Genomic DNA, 24,211 nt, shown 5'->3' with positions numbered 1-24,211 from the left:
TACCACACCACCTTTGAATCAGCTTTTGTTTTGTCAAAGGACAAAAACATGCACACGTTTAAAAACAATATGATGCGTATTATTTTATCTATACAATGTCTTGCACAGCTAACAATTTGTTTTGAGCACTTTACACATTTATTTTCGGATCCACCCCTATGTAAACGTAATTTGCCTAATGACGCTTGAGTGGAGCAGGGCCGTCTCATTTCAAGCAAGCCATTTCCATCCAAGTTCACGCTCCTTGCCGACTCTCCTCGATTAACTTTGACCTTTTGCAAAAGCAGGCGAGATTAGACACAGGAGGTGGGCAAATCTAATTGATAAAAGGACAATGTGACAGACAAAAAAAGACCGAATGTGCTAGCCTGACGACTCAAACTGAAATATTATGCTGCTCTGTCGTTCGCTAAATAGTTTTTTCCCTCGTCCGTGGGCGTGGCGTAGCGTAGCGTTTGGCCGGAGTAAGGAGTCTGGGTAGCCAGGCAACAAATGTGCAGTATTCATGCATCGGATTTGAAACAGCGGCGTGCAGCTCGGTTAACTGGAGGAGAAAACGGACAGTACCTTTCCCGAAAACAATGAAGACGGGCACATTTCTTAGGTAAGGCTTTGTTAGCGCCCTGCTGGATTTGCAGGCAATTGCTCTTCACGCTTCAGAGCACTTTGTGCTTATAGCCCGCGGTTACATACAGTGAGTGTAACGACGAGCAGTCACTGGGCAGAAGGAGATGTGGCTACAATGAGAATCAGCCAGCGATTATATATATTTTTGGAATTAATGTATCAAAACAATTAGGGAAGAATATTCCATAGTAAATGAGTAGCCTGAACGGTTTACGCGAATGGTTTAATCTTTGCACAGTCAGAATGATGAAAGAACGATAGCCTAGCCTACTGCACCCGTATACTATTGTATCCTATCATCATCACTAGCCTACTCCTTGATACATTTAGAAGCGTACAACCTAGTTGGTATCATAAAACAACCTAGCTGTACCTCGTGCGGCAACATTGTAGCCAAGCCACACATGTAAGCGAAAGCCTACGTTGTAGGGAATCATTAATGGACATATTTGCTTGTTCACATCAGTCCAACTGCATTATGCCTTCCTGTGTTTTACGCATTCCTTTGAGTTTTACGCAGTAGCTCGTGAAATGAGACAATAATCTGCTGTTTAAACTATTAGACCACAAGTTCCACAAACGAACAACAGTTCTGTTTGTGTTGTGAAACCCTGTCTGTGGCATACGAAGAACGTTTGATTGCGGAGGACCTTGTGTCCATGTGAGATTTGAGGCGGCCTGGCCTCCATTCAACTACGAACAGTTAAAAGGAAGAGAGAGAGAGAGAACAGACGGAGATGTAGAGGCAGGGTCAGGCTGCAATTCAAACAAACCTGCCATAGAAAAGTTTACAAAGTGTCTTTCTTCACATACTTCTGCCTGCACACCTCTTATTCTTAACTAGTAGTAGTAGTTGTATCACAAACCATAAGATACTTTATTTGGCCCTGGTTAACTAATACATCTCCTCAACGGGTGATTCGGTCAATTACATTAAACACAGCGGCCATACCAGTCCTTTGGCAGGCTGTTGGTGGAAGCTCATGCCCGCCCTGTGAACCACACTGTCTGTGCCAGGAGATGTCTGATTTAAGACCATTTAGATCGCATCATTATTGACTTAAGCAGCAGTTTGAATCCAACCCAACAGTGATACGGTCCCAATAGCCTTTGCATTAGACAAATTGAACGGAAATACCGGTAATTATGCCATTTGAGAGAAATTATAAGAAACGGAAAGAACACAAGTGCCAAGGATGAAGAATCTTGGCAATTAGCCCGATAGGTTGGGATTTGGGAGTGAGTGTGTAGTCTTTGAAGTGGTCAGATTCCTCGTTGCTTTGTCTGGGATCTACAGATGGGTCTAGGTTTGCCTCAGAACAGAGATCTTTTTACTCCATCGCCTAACAAATAAAAACCAAGAATCATCTGAGGGAAAGGGAGGGAGGAAAGAGCAAAACGCACCTTTTGTGTAAGATATTCTGCAGCATACAGTCCTTGAACAAACTACATTTCAAATGTGATGTTTGAAGGATACAATCACAGTAAGTAGTATAAAACCCACAAACCAAAACAAAGTGTCACATTCTCACAGACTTATGAAATCATGTCCCTTTGCAGCACGGGGAACGTGAACCAAAGAGGGCTTTAACAACTGATTGAGGGCACTCTGCTACCTGGTGGCGGTAGTGTGTTCTTTGTAGTGATGGGGTAAAAAATCGATACAGTTGAGTATCACAATATTATTGTTGACGATATATTGATACTTTTGTTTTCTCATGGCTCTCTTGTCGCTCTGCAGGTGACATAACAATGTGCTATATGTTTGGACATTGAATCACAAATAAATCGCATTATCCGATCGCAATACATATAGCATCGTGATACATACATCATCGTTATACAAATCATATCGGCACCTGAAAAGCCAACTTTGTTAATGTTTACATACTGTTTTACCTACTTTATATGTATATGCTGTATTCTAGCCGTGCTATATAACTACTGCTGTACACACCTTTTCTATTTATATACTGTCCATACTGTCTATACACACCATTCACATACAGTACATATATATGTATATTCTGGACTTTGGTCCGGAAGCTAAATTCCTGCAATTCTTTCCATTTTGTCATGGGGTTTTGTACTGTGTGTTTAAATGCTGTATTCTCGACAAAGCTCATTCTATTATTTCTACTACTGTGCATTGTATTTTAGTTTCACTGTTTATACACACTGTATTTACTTATTTACATACTGGATTCTTGACATGGCTCACTAATATATCTACTGCTGTACATATCATTCTTAGCATATCTTGTTAAAATTCATCTGGTGTATATACCTATAGATTGCATTTGGATTACTGTTACAGTGCTATTTGGCTGAATTGGATTCATTACGACATTTCAAGATATATTTTTGGGGTATAATTATTTGTATACTTGTCTGACATTTTACTGCATTGCTAGTAAAATAAGCATTTTGTTGCACCTGTTATAACATCTGCTAAACTGTATACGCTACCAATAAATGTTGATTAGATTTAAGTGTCATGATAATATTGTATCATAAGGTCCATGGCAATTCCCAGCCTAGTTATTGTACAGCTGGACAGTTTATGGTTGAACAAATAAAATTGGATTTATCACATGCGCCCGAATACCACAGGTGTAGACCTTACCGTGAAATGCTTACTTACAAGCCCTTAACTCCATTTCTTGAACTCCATTGTTGGTTAAGAAAATATTTACTAAATAAACTAAAGTGTAAAATAAAAGTAACACAATAAAATATGAATAATGAGGCTATATACAGGGGGTATCAGTACCGAGTCAATGTGCAGGGGTACAGGTTAGTCGAGGTAATTTGTACATAGACTGCATAGATAATAAATAGCGAGTAGCAGCTGTGTAAAAATAAAGTTTTTTAAAAGTATATAGTCCGGGTGGCCATTTGATGAATTGTTCAGTCTTATGGCTTCGGGATAGAAGCTGTTAAGAAGCCTTTTGGACCTAGACTTAGTGCTCTGGCACCAATTGCCATGCGGTAGCAGAGAGGACAGACTATGACTTGGATGACTGGAGTATTTTACCATTTTTTGGGGGCCTTCCTCTGACATTGCCTAGTATATAGGTCCTGGATGGCAGGAAGCTTTGCCCCTGTGACGTACTGGGCCGTAGGCACTACCCTCTGTAGCACCTTGCGGTCGGATACCGAGCAGTTGTTATACCAAGTGATGATGCAACCGGTCAGGATGCTCTCGATGGTGCAGCTGTAGAACTTTTTGAGGATCTGGGGACCCATGCCAAATCTTTTCTGTCTCCTGAGTGGGAAAAGGTGTTGTGCCCTCTTCACGACTGTCTTGGTGTGTTTGGACCATGATAGTTTGTTGGGCATGTGGACATCAAGAAGGTTAACTTTCGACCCGCTCCACTACAGCCCTGTCTGTGTGAATGGGGGCGTGTTCGGCCCTCCTTTTCCTGTAATCCACGATCAGCTCCTTTTGTCTTGCTCATGTTGAGGGAGAAGTTGTTGTCCTGGCACCACACTGCCAGTTTTCTGACCACCTCCCTATAGGCTGTCTCATCATTGTTGGTGATCAGGCCTACCACTGATGTGTTATCAGCAAACTTAATGATGGTGTTGGAGTTGTGCTTGGCAACGCGGTCGTAGGTGAATAGGGAGTACAGAAGCGGACTAAGCATGCACCCCTGAAGGGCCCCCGCATTGAGGATCAGCTTGGCAGATGTATTTTTGTCTACCCTTACCACCTGGTGGCGGCCCACCAGGAAGTCCAGGATCCAGTTGCAGAGGGAGGTGTTTAGTCCCAGGGTCCTTAGCTTAGTGATGAGCTTTGTGGGCACTATGGTGTTCAACGCTGAGCTGTAGTCAATGAACAGCATTCTCACATAGGTGTTCCTTTTGTCCAGGTGGTCTACAGCTTATCATGAGGTACTCTACCTCAGGCGAGCAATACCTCGAGACGTCCTTAATTTTTGACATTGCGCACCAGCTGTTATTGACAAATAGACACACACCACCACCCCTCGTCTTACCGGATGCAGCTGTTCTGTCCTGTCGATGCACGGAAAACACAGCCAACTGTATATTATCCATGTCGTCGTTCAGCCACGACCCTGTAAAACATAAGATATTAGATTTTTAATGTCCCATTGGTAGGATAGTCTCGAATGTAGCTCATCCAGTTTATTCTCCAGTGACTGCACGTTGGCCAATAGAACAGATGGCCGAGGCTACCCACTTGCCAACGAATTCTCACAAGGCACCCCGATCTCCGCCCGCTCTACAGGGGTGTGTGATGTGTATTGCTGATGAATTACAACGTGTGTGTGTTTGTTTGTTGAATTATAACAGTGGTATGTGTGTTTGTGGGTTTCTGGAATTGTAACAGTGGTGTGCGTATTTGTGGGTTGTTTATAGGAGTGTATTTTTTTCCATCCACTCTTGGGTGTATTTTATCATGTGGGCTCCACAGCTATTCAGTGCCCCCAGAGAGAGTGAGTGGATTGTGTGTGAGAGATGGAGCTGTGCGATCAGTCACTTACAGAATGTGCAAAATGTGTATTTATACATTCATCTGGTACATGGAGTAGAGCGTGTCAGTAGACCATTTCTCAAGCTTTCCTCCTGGGTAAATCCATTTGAATTCAATCACTTTTTGAGAGCACCCCTTTTTGATTTGAACAAAACCTTCTGTACATATTTGCCCATTATCATTGTGCTCAGAAAGTAACGTTTTGGACCTGAATGCCAAAACATTCAATAGATAAAGTTACCCCCACCATACCATGAAACATCTGTCTTCATCACTGAAAAAGATGAATGGTTGGGATTTATATAATTTAAAAGCTTACAAACAGGGTCAAACTATTTGGTGATTCAAAAACATCAGAGCGTACACAATTTTTTACCTTAAACGTTTTTGTTTTTTTCAAGAAATCACCAAATAGTTTGGCCCTCTTTGTAAGCTTTTAAATTATATCAAACTCAACTGCTTATCTTTTCCTGTGATGAAGACATGGATGTTTTATGGTATGGTGTGGTATGCAAAATGGGTCAACTTTTAGCACTTATCTCTTTAATGTTTTGGCATTCAGGTCCAAAAAGTCCCTTTCTGGCCACATCTAGGTGGGATGGACTGAGAGTAGCTGAGGGGTGGGTTTAAAAGCTCATGTTCTATAATAGTTATGACTGAAAACACGATTTATATCAAATGACTTTATTCTTGTAACTACTGTAAAAAACAATGTAATGTGTGTACCAATGTACATTTAACAACAAAACAAAAATATGTAAAAACAAAGTTTATTTTGGTCCTCTGAAGAGGTGGGTGGTGGATGGTCAAAAGTGAGTGAATTCAAATGAATTTACCCTCTCGGTCTTGCTCACTGACTGTCTTTCTCTCTTCTCTCTCTGTAATCTGGGAGAGGTGAGGTAGAGGACCACTCTTTCTTCCTACAGTCTCTCTCGCACAAATCTACATTTCAAACGTGATGCTGATGGATGCTACACACACACACAGCTCCCCTGATGGCTGTGATCTCCACAACAGAACATCTGCATTAGTGTTTCAGCACATATTTCTTGCTCATTATGGCACCATGCCAGCTTGCACTTCTTTCTCTCTGCGGCTGGCTATTTATGGGGGTGAACGGAAGGGATGTGCACGGTTATTCAAATATCAGAACGGCATTAGGCCTAAACAAAATTATAGGCCTATTTTAACACTAAAAATGCTTTTTTTGTGAATTAAATTACGCACAACAGAGATCATCAACTAAATCCAGCCTTGATTCAACTTTTTTCTTGATATCCAATTTGTAGTTAGTCTTCTCCCATCGCTGCAACTCCCCTACAGACTCGGGAGAGGCGACGGTCAAGAGCCATGCTTCCTCTGAAACACGAGCCTGCCAAGCCACATTGCTTCTTGACACTGCTCGCTTAACCCGGAAGCCAGCCACACCAATGTGTCGGAGGAAATATCATCCAGCTGACGACCAAAGTCAGCTTGCAAGCGCCCGGCCCGCAACAAGGAGTCGCTAGACCGCAATGGGGCAAGGAAATCCCGGCTGGCCAAACCCTCCCCTAACGCGGACAACGCTGGGCCAATTGTGCGCCACCTCATGGGTGTTACGGCCGGCTGTGACACAGCCTGGGATCGAACCCGGGTCTGTAGTGACGCCTTTATTACGTGTGGAAATACTTTGGAACAGATTTTCAACATTTAAAATCACTTGGAGCTGATTTGCTGGTGTTTTTAGTCTTTTATATCCAACAATAAAACATTTAATAAAATATATATTTTTTGCTCAGAAAACTTGAAGGGCCAAATAAAATCACCCGCCGGCCAAATTCGGCCTAACTTTTCTAAGCTACTCAAAACAGGCACAACAATTATAATAATTTTATTAAATGGGATGCTAAATAACATTGTCGCTGCTTCAAGTCTTGGCTGTAGCTGAGCTGCCTTGGCTGCATCTCTCTCTTTCTCCCTCAGCTGCAACAATAGAGCGCCAGCCTCTTTCCCTCACGCAGCAGTGCTCAGTTAAAAAAAAACATTTCTCATATCCAGATATCTGACAACAATTCATGATACTTTTCGAATAGGGAAATAACGCTCCCTTTAGGGATGTGGAAAGCCCGAACACACCAAGAACTGCAACAGTGACACTTTCAATTACGCTGCACACTCTTGCCTGCATCTACCTAATCTAGGGAGTAATTGTTAGTCCAACAGTTGCAAATGTGAATTTCTATTGGACAAATTCGGGTATTGTTTTTATCCCCGTTTCGTTTTTAAGAAAAGTTTTTCAACAGAATCGGCGGAATGAATACACCTCTGATCACACACAAACAGTTCACTTTCATAGCAGCCACATAAAAACAGCATGATCACTTTGCTCGTTGTATATATAATTCCTTCCCGCAACTATCTACACGGTCTCTTCCTCTCACCTTTTGCCTCGCATGTGGACTTCAGTGCACAACACATCAGCTGTCTGTGACCAGGCGAAAAAACCTTTCCAAGCCAAACCTTTATATAATGACGGCTATAACTGCTACACACATCCTACATTGTTGTCATAGTAAACATAGCTACTAGAACTAATGCGTTAGTAAACCCGCTAGCTACAATCATCCCGTACAGTGTACAGTCAAAGCGGTTTAGCAGTTACACAGGTGGGCCCCGGTGGCAATAAATTAATAAAACCAAAAGCTTATCTTGACTTGGATGAGTTCGTGTTGGATAGCCAGCTTGCTCACATAGCATCCCTCTCTGTTTGAATGTAAAATATTTATGTATGTGTGTATATATATGTGTGTGTATGTATATTGCTCACCCAATCGCTCGCTTCTCCTTAATTTTGGAAGAAATTAATTTGTTCAAAACTTCAACTATTGTCTTTCTCTCCCTTTTTGAGTCAACTACTCACCACATTTTATGCACTACAGTGCTAGCTAGCTGTAGCTTTTGCTTTCAGTACTAAACTCAGCAAAAAAAGAAACTTCCTCTCACTGTCAACAACGTTTATTTTCAGCAAACGTAACGTGTGTAAATATTTGTATGAACATAAGATTCAACAACTGAGACATAAACTGAAAAAGCTCCATAGACATGTGCCTTACAGAAATTGAATATTGTGTCCCTGAACAAAGGGAGGGGGTCAAAATCAAAAGTAACAGTCAGTATCTGGTGTGGCCGCCTGCTGCATTAAGTACTGCAGTGCATCTCCTCCTCATGGACTGCACCAGATTGGCCAGTTCTCGCTGTGAGATGTTACCCCACTCTTCCACCAAGACACCTGCAAGTCCCCGGACATTTCTGGGGGGAATGGCCCTAGCCCTCACCCTCCGATTCTACAGGTTCCAGACAAGCTCAATGGGATTAAGATCCGGGCTCTTCGCTGGCCATGGCAGAACACTGACATTCCTGTATTGCGCCCAGGACAAGCAGTATGGCTGGTGGCATTGTCATGCTGGAGGGTCAGGTCAGGACGATCAGCTGTCTGTCTTGTCTCCCTGTAGTGCTGTGTTAGGCATCTCACAGTACGGACATTGCAATTTATTGCACTGGCCACATCTGCAGTCCTCATAATTCCTTGCAGCATGCCTATGGCACGTTCACACAGATGAGCAGGGACCCTGGGCATCTTTCTTTTTGTGTTTTTCAGAGTCAGAGAAAGGCCTCTTTAGTGTCCTAAGTTTTCATAACTCACCTTAATTGCCTACCGTCTGTAAGCTGTTAGTGTCTTAACGACTGTTCCACAGGTGCATGTTCATTAATTGTTTATGGTTCATTGAACAAGCATGGGAAACAGTGTTTAAACCCTTTACAATTAAGATCTGTGAAGTTATTTGGATTTTTGTGAATTATCTTTGAAAGACAGGGTCCTGACAAGGGCTCTTTTTTTGCTGAGTTTAGATTCATTCTCTGATCTTTTTGATTTGATTGTGTCAGTTCATGCTGCAAGAGCTCTGATAGCTTGGAGGATGTCCTCCGGAAGTTGTCATAATTACTTTGTAAGTCTACGAAAGGGGGTGATAACCATGAGCCTTCAAGATTTTGTATTGATGTCAATGTACCCAGAGGAGGACAGAAGCTAGCTGTCCGCCGGCTACACCATGGTGCTAGCCTACAGAGTGCTGTTGAGGCTACTGTAGACCTAATGTTGAGGCAAAAGTGTGTTTTTAATAAATCATTTGTTGATGTAATTATATTTAGTATGGTTTTATCAAGAAAAAAAATATCACTTTTGTTATATACACTGCTCAAAAAAATAAAGGGAACAATGATCTCCTGATGTACTGGCCTGTCTCCTGGTAGCGCCTCCATGCTCTGGACACTACGCTGACAGACACAGCAAACCTTTTTGCCACAGCTCGCATTGATGTGCCATCCTGGGTGAACTGCACTACCTGAGCCACTTGTGTGGGTTGTAGACTCCGTCTCATGCTACCACTAGAGTGAGAGCACCGCCAGCATTCAAAAGTGACCAAAACATCAGCCAGGAAGCATAGGAACTGAGAAGTGGTCTGTGGTCACCACCTGCAGAATCACTCCTATTTTGGGGGTGTCTTGCTAATTGCCTATAATTTCCACCTTTTGTCTATTCCATTTGCACAACAGCATGTGAAATTTATTGTCAATCAGTGTTGCTTCCTAAGTGGACAGTTTGATTTCACAGAAGTGTGATTGACTTGGAGTTACATTGTGTTGTTTAAGTGTTCCCTTTTATTTTTTTGAGCAGTGTATATTTTTTTTAATTCAATAAGGATGGTCCTCCCCTTCCTCTTCTGAGGAACCTCCGCTACTCACAATCAACCCCCTTTCCTCCCTGGTATAACTACAGAAGGACATGATACTATGATATTCAGCACAGCACAGCACATCACAATACAGTACCCTATCATAATCCTCCCCTCTCTGCCTCTCTCATCCCCTGTGTCGTGACTTTGATTTAATGTGATGACTGTTATTTATCGAATCAACAAACTGTTTTAATTGTTACCCAATTTATATATATTGTGTGTGTAACAATTAACTCATTGTTGGGGGCACCACGGAAGAAGTTGTTTAACGAGTTATCGAGTTTAATTCGGGAGCTGTCATATATCGATAAGTCCCTTATTAATCATTACCTCATATCAGTCTCATTTTGAACGTCGCAGACTTTTTGAATCCGTAAGAACCCCAGCCTTTTCTGAAATATTCAATTCTACACAAACTGAATTAATTATTTATTTAATCACTAACTAAATAATGATACACAATTACATGAGACAAAAGTCCCTAGTGAACTGACTAGATATGATGGCTAGATACACAATGGAAGGAGATAAAGGGACATTTTATCGTGGATACATTCTAGGACTGTTCTCACATTAATCCTATACCTTGCACATGAACTGCTGTCCGTTTGGGTAAGAAATGCAATGTATTTATGTGTAAGTTGGATGTCTTTGTTCGTCGTCTTTCTGTTGAAACCAATCGATCATTCTATGGAGAATGGCTCGTGGGTGTAAGGCTCTGATTGTCCACCATAGGTCACAATGTCCTTAGTAGTTTTGGCTTGGAGTGAAGTGTTTCTTCAGAACAGATCTTCAGATGCACCAATGATTGTCTGAGATGGGATCTTCTCCTTCCTTTCTGGGGTAGATAGTCAATGTTCCAGATCCCTTTACATGCACAGCTGCAGACTGTCAATGTTTTGGTCTAGTGAGTTTATCTTCAGCTCTTGTTGAGTTTCAGAGTTTCCAACCATTTGTAACGTTTAGCTCATGCTTCACCACTGCTGGTCTGCATGTTAATTATATATATATATTTTTATATATATATATTTTTTCTTTATTGAATATCCAAAACATACATTATACTTGCAGTGAAGCCGCTCGACAACTACACCCCACCAGTCATCCAATAGACTCCCATTCAGAGCGACACACAGAAGCATCCAGGGTCAAGGCTCTGCTCAAGGGCACATTGGCAGGTCTCCCTCCAGACCAAAAAATCGAATCAAATCAATTTATATAACCCTTCTTACATCAGTTGATATCTCAAAGTGCTGTACAGAAAACCAGCCTAAAACCCCAAACAGCAAGCAATGCAGGTGTAGAAGCACGGTGGCTAGGAAAAACTCCCTAGAAAGGCCAAAACCTAGAGAGGAACCAGGCAATGAGTGGTGGCCAGTCCTCTTCTGGCTGTGCTGGGTGGAGATTATAAAAGAACATGGCCAAGATGTTCATAAGTGACAAGCATGGTCAAATAATAATAATCACAGTAGTTGTCGAGGATGCAACAAGTCAGCACTTCAGGAGTAAATGTCAGTTGGCTTTTCATAGCCGATCATTAAGAGTATCTCTACCGCTCCTGCTGTCTCTAGAGAGTTGAAAACAGCAGGTCTGGGAGAGGTAGCACGTCCGGTGAACAGGTCAGGGTTCCATAGCCGCAGGCAGAACAGTTGAAACTGGAGCAGCAGCAAGGTCAGGTGGACTGGGGACAGCAAGGAGTCATCATGCCAGGTAGTCTTGAGGCATGGTCCTAGGGCTCAGGTCCTCCGAAAAAGAGAGAATTAGAGAGAGCATACTTAAATTCACACAGGACACCGGATAAGACAGGAGAAGTACTCCAGAGATAACAGACTGACCCTAGCCCCCCGACACAAACTACTGCAGCATAATACTGGAGGCTAAGACAGGAGGGGTCAGGAGACACTGTGACCCCATCCGATGATACCCCCGGACAGGGCCAAACAGGCAGGATATAACCCCACCCACTTTGCCAAAGCACAGCCCCCACACCACTAGAGGGATATCTTCAACCACCAACTTACCATCCTGAGACAATGCCGGGTATAGCCCACAAAGATCTCCGCCACGGGACAACCCAAGGGGGGACGCCAACCCAGACAGGAAACTGAACACTCCAAGACCCCCCCCCCCCTCTTCCCCAATAGCTGTACCTCAACCACCTGAGACCCCTCCCACGGTCCCCCCCCCCAAGAAAAATAACAGATTTATTCCATTCCCCACCCCCAATGCACCAACAGCATGTTAGTTCTTAGCGAGTCCTTTTAAGCACTCTGGTCGAAAAGGGCGATTCCATCACAGACCCGCTCTTCTGACCTCATTCGGGGTGTGGCTTAGTTAATGTGCAAGGGACATGAAAACTATGATCTCGTTAACTAAAATCACATTCCTATCATAACAAATAGTTTCATTGTTCTTTATATTCTATTAACATCATATTGGGCTCTCCTTCTTCGTGGCCGACGTGAGTAAGACATGTAAGCGTGTTAACCCTCGCAACGCTGCCGGACCAGATGGTATCCCTAGCCGCGTCCTCAGAGCATGCGCAGACCAGCTGGCTGGTGTGTTCACCGATATATTCTCTCACTCTCCCAGTCTGTTGTCCTCACATGCTTCCACCATTGTCCATGTACCTAAAAGTAAAGGTAATTTAACATTTACATTTAGGTCATTTAGAAGACGCTCTTATTCAGACTAAATGACTATCGCCCCGTAGCACTCACCTCTGTCATCATGAATTGCTTTGAGAGACTAGTCAAGGATCATATCACCTCCACCCTAGATCCACTTCAATTTGCTTACCACCCCAATAGATCCACAGACGATGCAATCGCCACCACACTGCCCTCTCCCATCTGGGCAAGAGGCATACCTATGTAAGAAGCTGTTCATTGACTACAGCTCAGAATTCAACACCATAGTACCCTCCAAGCTCATCATCAAGCTCGAGGCCCTGGGTCTGAACCCCGCCCTGTGCAACTCTGTCCTGGACTTTCTGATGGGTCGCCCCCTGGTGGTGAAGGTAGGAAACAACACCTCCACTTCGCTGATCCTCAACACTGTGGCCCTACAAGGGTGCGTGCTCAGCCCCCTCCTGTACTCCCTGTTCTCCCATGACTGCGTTGCCAAGCACGCCTCAAACTAAATCAAGTTTGCAGACGACACAACGGTAGTAGGCTTGATTACCAACATTGATGAGACAGCCTACAGGAAGGTGAGGGTTCTGGGAGTGTGGTGCCAGGAAAATAACCTCTCACTCAACGTCAACTAAACTATGGAGATGATCGTGGACCTCAGGAAACAGCAGAGGGAGCACCCCCCTATCCACATCGATGGGACTGCAGTGGAGAAGGTGGAAAGCTTCAAGTTCCTCGGAGTACACATCACTGACAAACTGAAATGGTCCACCCACACAGACAGTGTGGTGAAGAAGGCACAATAGCGCCTCTTCAACCTCAAGAGGCTGAAGAAATTTGGCTAATCACCTAAAACTCTCACAAACTTTTACAGATGCACAATCGAGAGCATCCTGTCGGGCTGTATCACCATCTGGTATGGCAACTGCACTGCCCACAACCTCAGGGCTCTCCAGAGGTTTTTGCGGACTGCCCAACGCATTACCGGGGGTAAACTACCTGCCCTCCTGGATACCTACAGCAGCCGATGCCATAGGAAGGCCAAAAAGATCATCAAGGACATCAACCACCCACTGCCTGTTCACCCCACTATCATCCAGAAGTACAGATGCATCAAAGCTGGGATCGAGAGACTGAAAAACAGCTTCCATCTCAAGGCCATCAGACTGTTAAATAGCCATCACTAGCACATCAGAGGCGTCTGCCTATAGACATAGATTAGGAATCACTGGCCACTTTTAGAAATAGATCACTAGCCACTTTAACAATGTTCCGTGTCTAGCATTACTCATCTCATATGTATAAACTGCACTCCACATTATTCTACAGTATCTTAGTCACTTTTTAAAATTGTTTGCATATTTCATCACTCATTTCATATGTATTGTATTCTATACTACACCACTGACAGTTAAACAGCCATCTCCAGCACATCAGAGGCTGCTGCCTATAGACATAGTTTAGGAATCTCTGGCCAGTTAAGGAAATTAAACACTAGCCACTTTAATAATGTCTCTGTATCTTGCATGACTCATCTCATATGTGTGAACTGTACTCTATACTATTCTACAATGTCTTAGTCACTTTAATTGTTGTACTTCTACTTGCACACAATCCCGGATCCGGGAGCACCCCCATCAGTAAAAAAGCTGACTAGCATAGCCTAGCATAGCGTTACAAGTAAATACTAGCATCTAAATATCATTAAATCACAAGTCCAAGACACCAGATGAAAGATACACATCTTGTGAATCCAGCCATCATTTCTGATTTTTTAAATGTTTTACAGGGAAGACACAATATGTAAATCTATTAGCTAACCACGATAGCAAAAGACACAACTTTTTTTCCCCACCATTTTTTTCCTGCATAGGTAGCTATCACAATTTCGACCAAATAAAGATATAAATAGCCACTAACCAAGAAACAACTTCATCAGATGACATATTTATTGTATAGCATATGTTTTGTTAGAAAAATGTGCATATTTCAGGTATAAATCATAGTTTACCATTGCAGCCACCATCACAACTCTCACCAAAGCAACTAGAATAACTACAGAGACCAACGTGAATTACCTAAATACTCATAAAACATTTATGAAAAATACACAGCGTACAGCAAATGAAAGACAAAGATCTTGTGAATCCAGCCAATATTTCAGATTTTTTAAGTGTTTTACAGCGAAAACACAATATAGCATTATATATTAGCTTACTACAATAGCCAACCACACAACAGCATTGATTCAAGCCAACAATAGCGATAACGAATAAACCAGCAAAAGATATTAATTTTTTCACTAACCTTCTCAAACTTCTTCAGATGACAGTCCTATAACATCATATTACACAATACATATAGAGTTTGTTCGAAAATGTGCATATTTAGCGGCACACATCGTGGTTATACAATGAGAATAGTAGCCAAGCTGCCAACAATATGTAGGGAGAAATCTTGGGAGAGGCACCTAATCTAATCAGTAACTAAATTTAAACTTGACAAAAAAATACAGGTTGGACAGCAAATGAAAGATACATTAGTTCTTAATGCAATCGCTGTGTTAGATTTTTAAAATTAACGTTACTACGACATACAGCGTGCGTTAATGCGAGACCGCACCGAAATTAATGGCGGAATATGAGTTTTACATTTTTCAACAGAACAACGAATTAACATCATAAATAGTTCTTACTTTTTGATGAACTCCCATCAGAATCTTGGGCAAGTTGTCCTTTTTCCAAAAGAATTGTTGCTCGGTTGTAGATTGTCGCCTTCAACGTTGGAATTAGCAGTAAACATTAGCCATGTGGGCCAGACGTGCCCGACTCCCTAGAACGCAGCACAAATAAATACCCGAAAATCGCAATATACTGATATAAACTGATATAACTCGGTTTAAAATAACAACATTATGATGTCTTTAACACCTATATTGAATAAAATCAGAGCCGGATATATCTAAGGGCTATAACGGGAGCATTCTAGAACGCCATCCTGAGGTCTGTCTTGCGTCATGGCAAAGGGAAGAAAGAGAGGACCCCACGTTGCCAGCCCATTTATAAGGCCTCAGATTTGTCTAGCAACTCCATTTCAATTCTCACTATTTGCTGACATCCAGGGAAGGCGTATGCAGTGCATCTCAACCAATAGAAGACATGCAAATTAATAAACCGACCTCAGAACAGCCTGCAGATTTCAGATTTCTCACTTCCTCATAGGAAAATTGCTCCAACTCGAGTTCTGTTTTACTCACAGATATAATTCAAACGGTTTTAGAAACTAGAGTGTTTTCTATCCAATAGTAATAATAATATGCATATTGTACGAGCAAGAATTGAGTACGAGGCAGTTTAATTTGGGAACGAAATTATTACAAAGTGCAAACAGCACCCCCTATTGAGAAAAGGTTAAGGAAATTAAACACTAGCCACTTTAATAATGTCTCTGTATCTTGCATTACTCATCTCATATGTGTGAACTGTACTCTATACTATTCTACGATGTCTTAGTCACTTTAATTGTTTGTACATTTTGCATCACCCATCTCATGTGTATATACTGTACTCCATACTATGCCACTGTATCTTAGTCCAATGCCTCTGACATATGTATAGATATTCTTAATCCATTCCTTACTTAGATTACGTGTATTTTGGGTATATGTTGTGAAACTTTTAGATATTACTTGTTCGATATTACTGCACTGTCGAAGCTAGAAGCACAAGCATTTCACTACACCCGCAATAACATCTGTTAAACACGTGTATGTGACCAATAACATTTTTATTTGATTGGATGGAAACTTAACAGCCGAAGGGGGTTTCCTTCCTAAGTTACAGTATTTGGTTCATAGAGTTTTTAATAACATCACAAAATGAAAAGCGATATGACATGGTTATTCTTTAGCTCCCCACTGACCATTCTTAACATTCCTATCTTAGAAATATTGTTCCAATTAACTTTTTTGGATGTTATAGTTTGAGGCACAAGTTACCTGGAGGACAAAGGCATTCCTTTGGTTGGCACTGAAGAGCAGGAGAGGGTTCTCTGCTGCTTAAGAATTTACGTTTGGCGTGAGGTGTCATAAAACTGCCCCCCCCCCCCCCTCTCCTCTCCTGTGGCAACACGTACATTCTAAGTAATTTCAATGAGTCATTCTCCATTCGAATTTGTTTTAGATGTGTTCAGTTGAACTTCAACCAAAACAAATTTCATCACTTTTATCATTTCTGCATTTCCTGCACTCAATTGCAGTGGTGGAAAAAGTACCCAATTGTCATACTTGAGTAAAAGTAAAGATATGTTACTAGAAAATTACTAAAGTAAAAGTCACCCAGTAAAATACTACTTGAGTAAAAGTCTAAAAGTATTTGGATATAAATATACAAATATACTTATGTATCAAAAGTAAATGTAATTGATAAAATGTACTGAAGTATCAAAAGTATAAATCATTTCAAATTGCTTATATTAAGCAAACCAAATGGCACCATTTTATGGATAGCCAGGGGCACATGCCAATACTCTCTTGACACGTGTGTGAATTTGACCATTTTCCTGTCCTGCTAATCATTCAAAATGTACTTTTAGGGTGTCAGGGAAAATGCATGGAGTAAAAAGTACAGTATTTTCTTTTAGGAATGTAGTGAAGTAAAAGTTATCAAAAATAAAGTACAGATGCCATAAAAACAATTTAAGTAGTACTTTAAAGTATTTTTGCTTAAGTACTTTACACCACTGCTCAATTGAATTTCCACACTGCCACGTAGGGCTGCACTATATAGGCAAATAATCTAGGACTTATTTTTAACCGAATGTTACAATTGCGATTTGACTTGCTAATTAGAGCATAACTGTTGGAATCATGGAAATACAATGACTATTCTAATTCTATAGTTAGAATAGTGGGCATTTTGAATACAGTGTTTGAGATGACAACAAATTAAAATGCCAGGGAGGAGTTATTGTGACAGGGTAAGAACTAAAGTGTTGACAAGTGTTCCCTAGGGGACCCTAAAGCTTTGGCTACATTGCATGTTTTCTCTTAGCAACTTCATGTAGCTAACATATTCTTGTTTTGCATATTCTTCTTTGATTTAGAAGATACTGTTGCATTAACAACATGCTGATTTTGGTCTACACCATCACTGGTATTATCAGGCTGCATTAGCTAGCTACGTTTGCTCTTACTCTACATTTACTATCTAGCTAGCTATTAGCATTAGCTTCTAACAATTAGCATCTCACAAGATTTAGGGCAACTTGCTAAGAAAGATAAACTAGCTGTTTGCTGATGTAAGAAACACAAACTAATAGTGTTTATATTTAGAAGCAAAGTGAAAACAACATTGTTGTCATGAACATTGTTGCATGTGCTGCATTGACCATGCAGACTGAACGCAAGTGTCTCTAACACCTTGCCCAAACCGGCTGCGCGCGTGCATAAATGTATTTTGTCCCCCCACACCAAACGCGATCACAACACGCAGGTTAAAATATCAAAACAAACTCTGAACCAATGAAATTAATTTGGGGACAGGTCGAAAAGCATTAAACATGTATGGTATTTTAGCTAGTTAGCTTGCACTTGCTAGCTAACGTTAATTTGTCCTGTTTAGCTAGCTTGCTGTTGCTAGCTAATTTGTCCTGGGATATAAACATTGAGTTGTTATTTTACCTGAAATGCACAGGATCTCTACTCCGACAATTAATCCACATATAAAACGGCCAACCGAATCGTTTCTAGTCATCTCTCCTCCTTCCAGGCTTTTTCATCGTTTAAATTATATGGTGATCGCATCTAAACTTTCATTGTATTACCACAACTACCGGCAAAACAGTTTTCGTCTTTTGATCACCCACGTGGGTATAACCAATGAGGAGATGGCATGTGGGTACCTGCTTCTATAAACCAATGAGGAGATGACACGTGGATACCTGCTTCTATAAACCAATGAGGAGATGGGAGAGGCAGGACTTGCAGCGCGATCTGCGTCAGAAATAGGAACGACATCTATTTTAGCCCTTGGTGTCGCAGACGCTCGTTGGCGCGCGCAAGCAGTGTGGGTGCAATAATTGAATAACATGGGTTTCTAAATTTATTTTGCGACGCTCGTGCACGCGACGTGTCCGGTCTGGTCAGCATGTTAGTTGAGGAACATCAAATGCGCTCCTTGAGTGACAGTACCTAGGAAAGTGGCACGGAGAGAGATGAATCAAGTAGCGAAGTAAACTATAACAATTTACATTACACACGGCGTATCACATTTAACAAACCAAACATTCAATTACCGGAATAGAAGGTAAAGTAAAAACCCAAACCGGTCCCTGCATCAATACCGGTATATAGTAAAATATGGTATACTGCCTAGCAAAAACCTGCTGTTTGTAAAATATTGTGTTCTATAGTTTGAAAATAAATACATGTGACTCTGGATTACAACATGTTTGTTTCCAACGTTAGATCTGTTTTCCTAAAGAAGTTAAATCCACTTTGTTTTGTTTCAATACTAAGAAGTATCGTAATACTGGTATAGTCCCGGCCCTACCTAACACATTTGAAAGCCTGTGGTGGAGGGGTGTGAATGATTAAGTGAAGTTGGGATCCTTAACCTTAAAAAAAATCCCTAATCGAAAAACTGTTTTAAAATTTAAAATCGCAGTGCAGCTAACACAAAGCCTTATTTTCTGTGTTTATAGCCTAACAAGACTATATGGCTATAAAGTTGTGTAATTGAAATAAAACCAGAGAGGAGAGGCAAACTTTAGGCTACATTGGGGAATTTGCGAGGCATGCAAGACAATTAAGACATATGTGCACGGTTCTGCCTGCCCCTGCTCTCTCGCCCTCGCGCTGGACTGCCTGCACTTTCTCTTTGCTAATGAGGAGAGTGTGTGTTCAGTCTTCGGTCTGTTGTGTGTAGACTATCCTAGTTTAGGCTATTAATGGGATGATGTCTCTGGGATAAAGGTATCTTCGGGCCAGTCTTGCGAGCACAGGTAGGCTACTCTTAATTGCTGAGTGGGTGGGGGTGTTTTTGTCTCCTAATATTAAATTACAGTAGGCTCCCACTATAGCCTGTATTTATGACCCTTTTCAGATATGTTGGTATGTGGCCCCTTGAAAGCGCCTCGGCAATGGCAAATACAGTGAAATGCCTTTCTTGCAAACTCAAAACCCTACAATGCAATAATCAATAATGTATTAATATTTTAAAAAAACACAAGGAATAAGATATGAAATACACAAAGTAAGCATACTATATACAGGAAATATTTTAAAAGTCAGTTCCAATACCATATTTACATGTGCAGAGATAGGTAGATATGTATAGGTGTAAGGTGACTAGGCTACAGGATATGAGATAAACAGAGTAGCAGCAGCTTGCAGCTGTGTAGAGTCAGTAAAAACGTATGTACATATTATGTGTGAGTGAGCAAATGATGGAGAGAGTGTTTTGTTGGAGTGACAGAGTGCTTAGAGACAGAGCAAATATTGAAATAAAGGGTCAGTAAAGATACAAGTAAACTCTGTCCATGTAGCTATTTTGTAAGTTATTCATCAGTCATATTGCTTGGGGATAGAAGCTGTTCAAGATCCTGTTAGTGTCAGACTTGATGCACCGGTACCTCTTGCTGTGCTACAACAGAGAAAATAGTCTATGGCTTGGGTGGTTGGGGTCTTTCACGATTTCAGGCATTCTTTTTACACCGCCTGATATACAGGTCCTGGATGGCAGGGAGCTCGGCCCCAGTGATGGGCTGTCCGTACAACCCTCTGTAGCGCCATGAGATCCTAGCCTTCCTGCTGTCTGCACGCAGTCTACTCTTAACTAACTTTAAAGTTAGTTAAATATCGTGACTTACCAAGACATTTAGTAGAAAGAAAGCACATCTAGCTACCCTTCCATAAAAAAACAGCATAAACAACATGTTTATTGTTGTCAGGGAAACAATATATCATTATATGCCGTAGCACAATTCTACTGCCGAAAAGGTGCAGACACTTCTGATGGGACACTTTTTTGTTATCAATTATCGACATGTTACTGTACTGCATTATTTTGTGTGTAAAGGGTGGCGGGAGAGAACTTCACTGCCTGGCCCTAGCGGGCATGCATATGTAATATGACCATTATTCTGCATTGTGAATTGACTGGAGTTGTATTATTTTCTTATAGTTTTAACGGAAAACCGATTTTTTTTTTTTTAATTAAAACAAAAATGGCTGTTTAAACGTTAAGAACAATTGTCCATTTGTCACATTCCTACTGTGATGTTAACAGGATTTGAGTTGTTTACCTCTTGCTGGAACATTGTGTGTGTGTGTGTGTGTGTGTGTGTGTGTGCACTTCACCTCGGGCTATTAGAGGTTGCCCCAGCCTAAACCCCTTTTATGTAATTAACTGTCTCTTGTCTTGTGATTAGTGGTCACTCATTGAGGGCCATAGTCATCAAAATAGTTTGCTGGGTTTCTGCCCTTCCAGGCTAAGACTAATTCTTAGAAGTCTTGCCCTGCAAGGCTGCAGAATTTGATTAATTCAACTTAATCAACAAAACAACGTTCTATTTGAAACATACAATTCTTTTTTTTTTCCCTCATCAGCCGTAAACCCTGTTATTGGTTTAGATTGAATAGTGCCACCACATCCACCCCCCTGGGTGAGGTCACCTGATAGATACTGGTCCCTCAGAGTGTCGAGGGAAGGTCTTCCTTCCTGTGGTCATTACTCCCAAATGGCCCTCATGAGGACAATGAGAATGGCATATAGTTGTCAGGGGGAAGTGTCCCTGTGAGTTGACTCAGTCCACTTCTTCTAATAGTGGCTGTGCTACGCATCCAGCCCCTGTATTTGTTAGGGTTGGGAATTGCCAGGGACTTCCCCAATACAATATTATCACGATACTAGTTCCCAATACGATATGTAGTGCGATTCTCATGATTCTATGTGTTGCGATTCGATGTTCCAAACATATTGCTCACCATATTTCTGCTGCAGAGGTACAAAAAAGAGACAGTCATGGAAATCAGTCATGGAAATAAGTGCTGAAAACAAAACAAAATGCATTTTATTTGTCACATGCACCGAGTACAACAGGAATACAATCTTACAGTGGAATGCTTAAAAACCCTTACAATGTAGTTAAGAAAAATACCTATAAAAAATAAGAAATCACATTTTATTTGTCACATACACATGGTTAGCAGATGTTAATGCGAGTGTAGCGAAATGCTTGTGCTTCTAGTTCCGACAATGCAGTAATAACCAACGAGTAATCTAACCTAACAATTCCACGACTACTACCTTATACACACAAGTGTAAAGGGATAAAGAATATGTACATAAAGATATATGAATGAGTGATGGTACAGAACGGCATAGGCAAGATGCAGTAGATAGTATCGAGTACAGTATATACATATACATTATATTAAGTGGCATTGTTTAAAGTGGCTAGTGATACATTTTTGATCAATTTCCATTATTAAAGTGAGCTGGAGTTGAGTCAGTATGTTGGCAGCAGCCACTCAATGTTAGTGGTGGCTGTTTAACAGTCTGATGGCCTTGAGATCCCTTGAGGTCCCTGCTTTGATGCACCTGTACTGACCTCGCCTTCTGGATGATAGCGGGGTGAACAGGCAGTGGCTCGGGTGGTTGTTGTCCTTGATGATCTTTATGGCCTTCCTGTGACGTCGGGTGGTGTAGGTGTCCTGGAGGGCAGGTAGTTTGTCCCCAGTGATGCGTTGTGCAGACCTCACTACGCTCTGGAGAGCCTTACGGTTGTGGGCGGAGCAGTTGCCGTACCAGGTGGTGATACAGCCCGACAGGATGCTCTCGATTGTGCATCTGTAGAAGTTTGTGTGCTTTTGGTGACAAGCCGGATTTCTTCAGCCTCCTGAGGCTGCGCCTTCTTCACAACGCTGTCTGTGTGGGTGGACCAATTCAGTTTGTCAGTGATGTGTACGCCGAGGAACTTAAAACTTACTACCCTCTCCACTACTGTCCCGTCGATGTGGATAGGGGGGTGCTCCCTCTGCTGTTTCCTGAAGTCCACAATCATCTCCTTTGTTTTGTTGACGTTGAGTGTGAGGTTATTTTCCTGACACCACACTCCGAGGGCCCTCACCTCCTCCCTGTAGGCCGTCTCGTCGTTGTTGGTAATCAAGCCTACCACTGTAGTGTCGTCCGCAAACTTGATGATTGAGTTGGAGGCGCGCATGGCCTCGCAGTCGTGGGTGAACAGGGAGTACAGGAGAGGGCTCAGAACACACCCTTGTGGGGCCCCAGTGTTTAGGATCAGCGGGGTGGAGATGTTGTTACCTACCCTCACCACCTGGGGGCAGCCCGTCAGGAACTTCAGTACCCAGTTGCACAGGGCGGGGTCGAGACCCAGGGTCTCGAGCTTGATGACGAGTTTGGAAGGTACTATGGTGTTAAATGCTGAGCTGTAGTTGATGAACAGCATTCTCACATAGGTATTCCTCTTGTCCAGATGGGTTAGGGCAGTGTGCAGTGTGGTTGCGATTGCGTCGTCTGTGGACCTATTGGGGCGGTAAGCAAATTGGAGTGGGTCTAGGGTGTCAGGTAGGGTGGAGGTGATATGGTCCTTGACTAGTCTCTCAAAGCACTTCATGATGACGGAAGTGAGTGCTACGGGGGGTAGTCGTTTAGCTCAGTTACCTTAGCTTTCTTGGGAACAGGAACAATGGTGGCCCTCTTGAAGCATGTGGGAACAGCAGACTGGGATAAGGTTTGATTGAATATGTCCGTAAACACACCAGCCAGCTGGTCTGCGCATGCTCTGAGGACGCGGCTGGGGATGCCGTCTGGGCCTGCAGCCTTGCGACGGTTAAAACGTTTAAATGTTTTACTCACGTCGGCTGCAGTGAAGGAAAGTCCGCAGGTTTTGGTAGCGGGCTGTGTCAGTGGCACTGTATTGTCCTCAAAGCGACGAAAGAAGTTATTTATTCTGTCTGGGAGCAAGACATCCTGGTCCGCGACGGGGCTGGTTTTCTTTTTGTAATCCGTGATTGTCTGTAGACCCTGCCACATACCTCTTGTGTCTGAGCCGTTGAATTACAACTCTACTTTGTCTCTATACTGACGCTTAGCTTGTTTGATTGCCTTGCGGAGGGAATAGCTACACTGTTTGTATTCGGTCATGTTTCTGGTCACCTTGCCCTGGTTAAAAGCAGTGGTTCGTGCTTTCAGTTTCGCGCGAATGCTGCCATCAATCCATGGTTTCTGGTTTGGGAAAAGTAACAGAGTGCAGCAGTTAAATTTCAATAGCGAGGCTATATACAGAGGGTACCGGTTCAGAATCAATGTGCGGAGGCACCGGTTAGTCGAGGTAATTGAGGTAATATGTACATGTCGTTAGAGTGACTATGCATAGATAATAAACGGAGAGTAGCAGCAGCGTAAAAGGGAGGGGGGCAATGCAAATAGTCTGGGTAGCCATTTGTTTAGATGTTCAGGAGTCTTATGTCTTAGGGGTAGATGCTGTTTAGAAGCCTCTTGGACCTAGACTTGGCGCTCCGGTACCACCTGCCGTGCTGTAGCAGAGAGAACAGTCTACGACTAGGGTCTTCCTCTGACACCGCCTGGTATAGAGGTCCTGGATGGCAGGAAGCTTGGCCCCTGTGATGTACTGGGCCGTACGCACTACCC

At 42.2% G+C, this 24,211-nt stretch overlaps 1 protein-coding gene across 1 annotated transcript in view; it reads left to right on the top strand.

Moving 5' to 3' along the window:
• The first annotated feature begins 226 nt into the window (after nucleotides 1-226).
• The window catches only part of LOC129816104 (beta-galactoside alpha-2,6-sialyltransferase 2-like), a 41,879-nt gene continuing 17,894 nt past the window's right edge, over nucleotides 227-24,211 (top strand). Inside the window, exon 1 of the mRNA XM_055870243.1 lies at nucleotides 227-604. The gene's annotated coding sequence lies outside the window, so the exon portion shown is untranslated. The remainder of the gene's footprint in view (nucleotides 605-24,211) is intronic.

The sequence above is a fragment of the Salvelinus fontinalis genome, chromosome 19, assembly GCF_029448725.1.
Source record: "Salvelinus fontinalis isolate EN_2023a chromosome 19, ASM2944872v1, whole genome shotgun sequence".
NCBI lineage: Eukaryota > Metazoa > Chordata > Actinopteri > Salmoniformes > Salmonidae > Salvelinus > Salvelinus fontinalis.
This window is presented reverse-complemented; position numbering and strand designations above follow the sequence as displayed.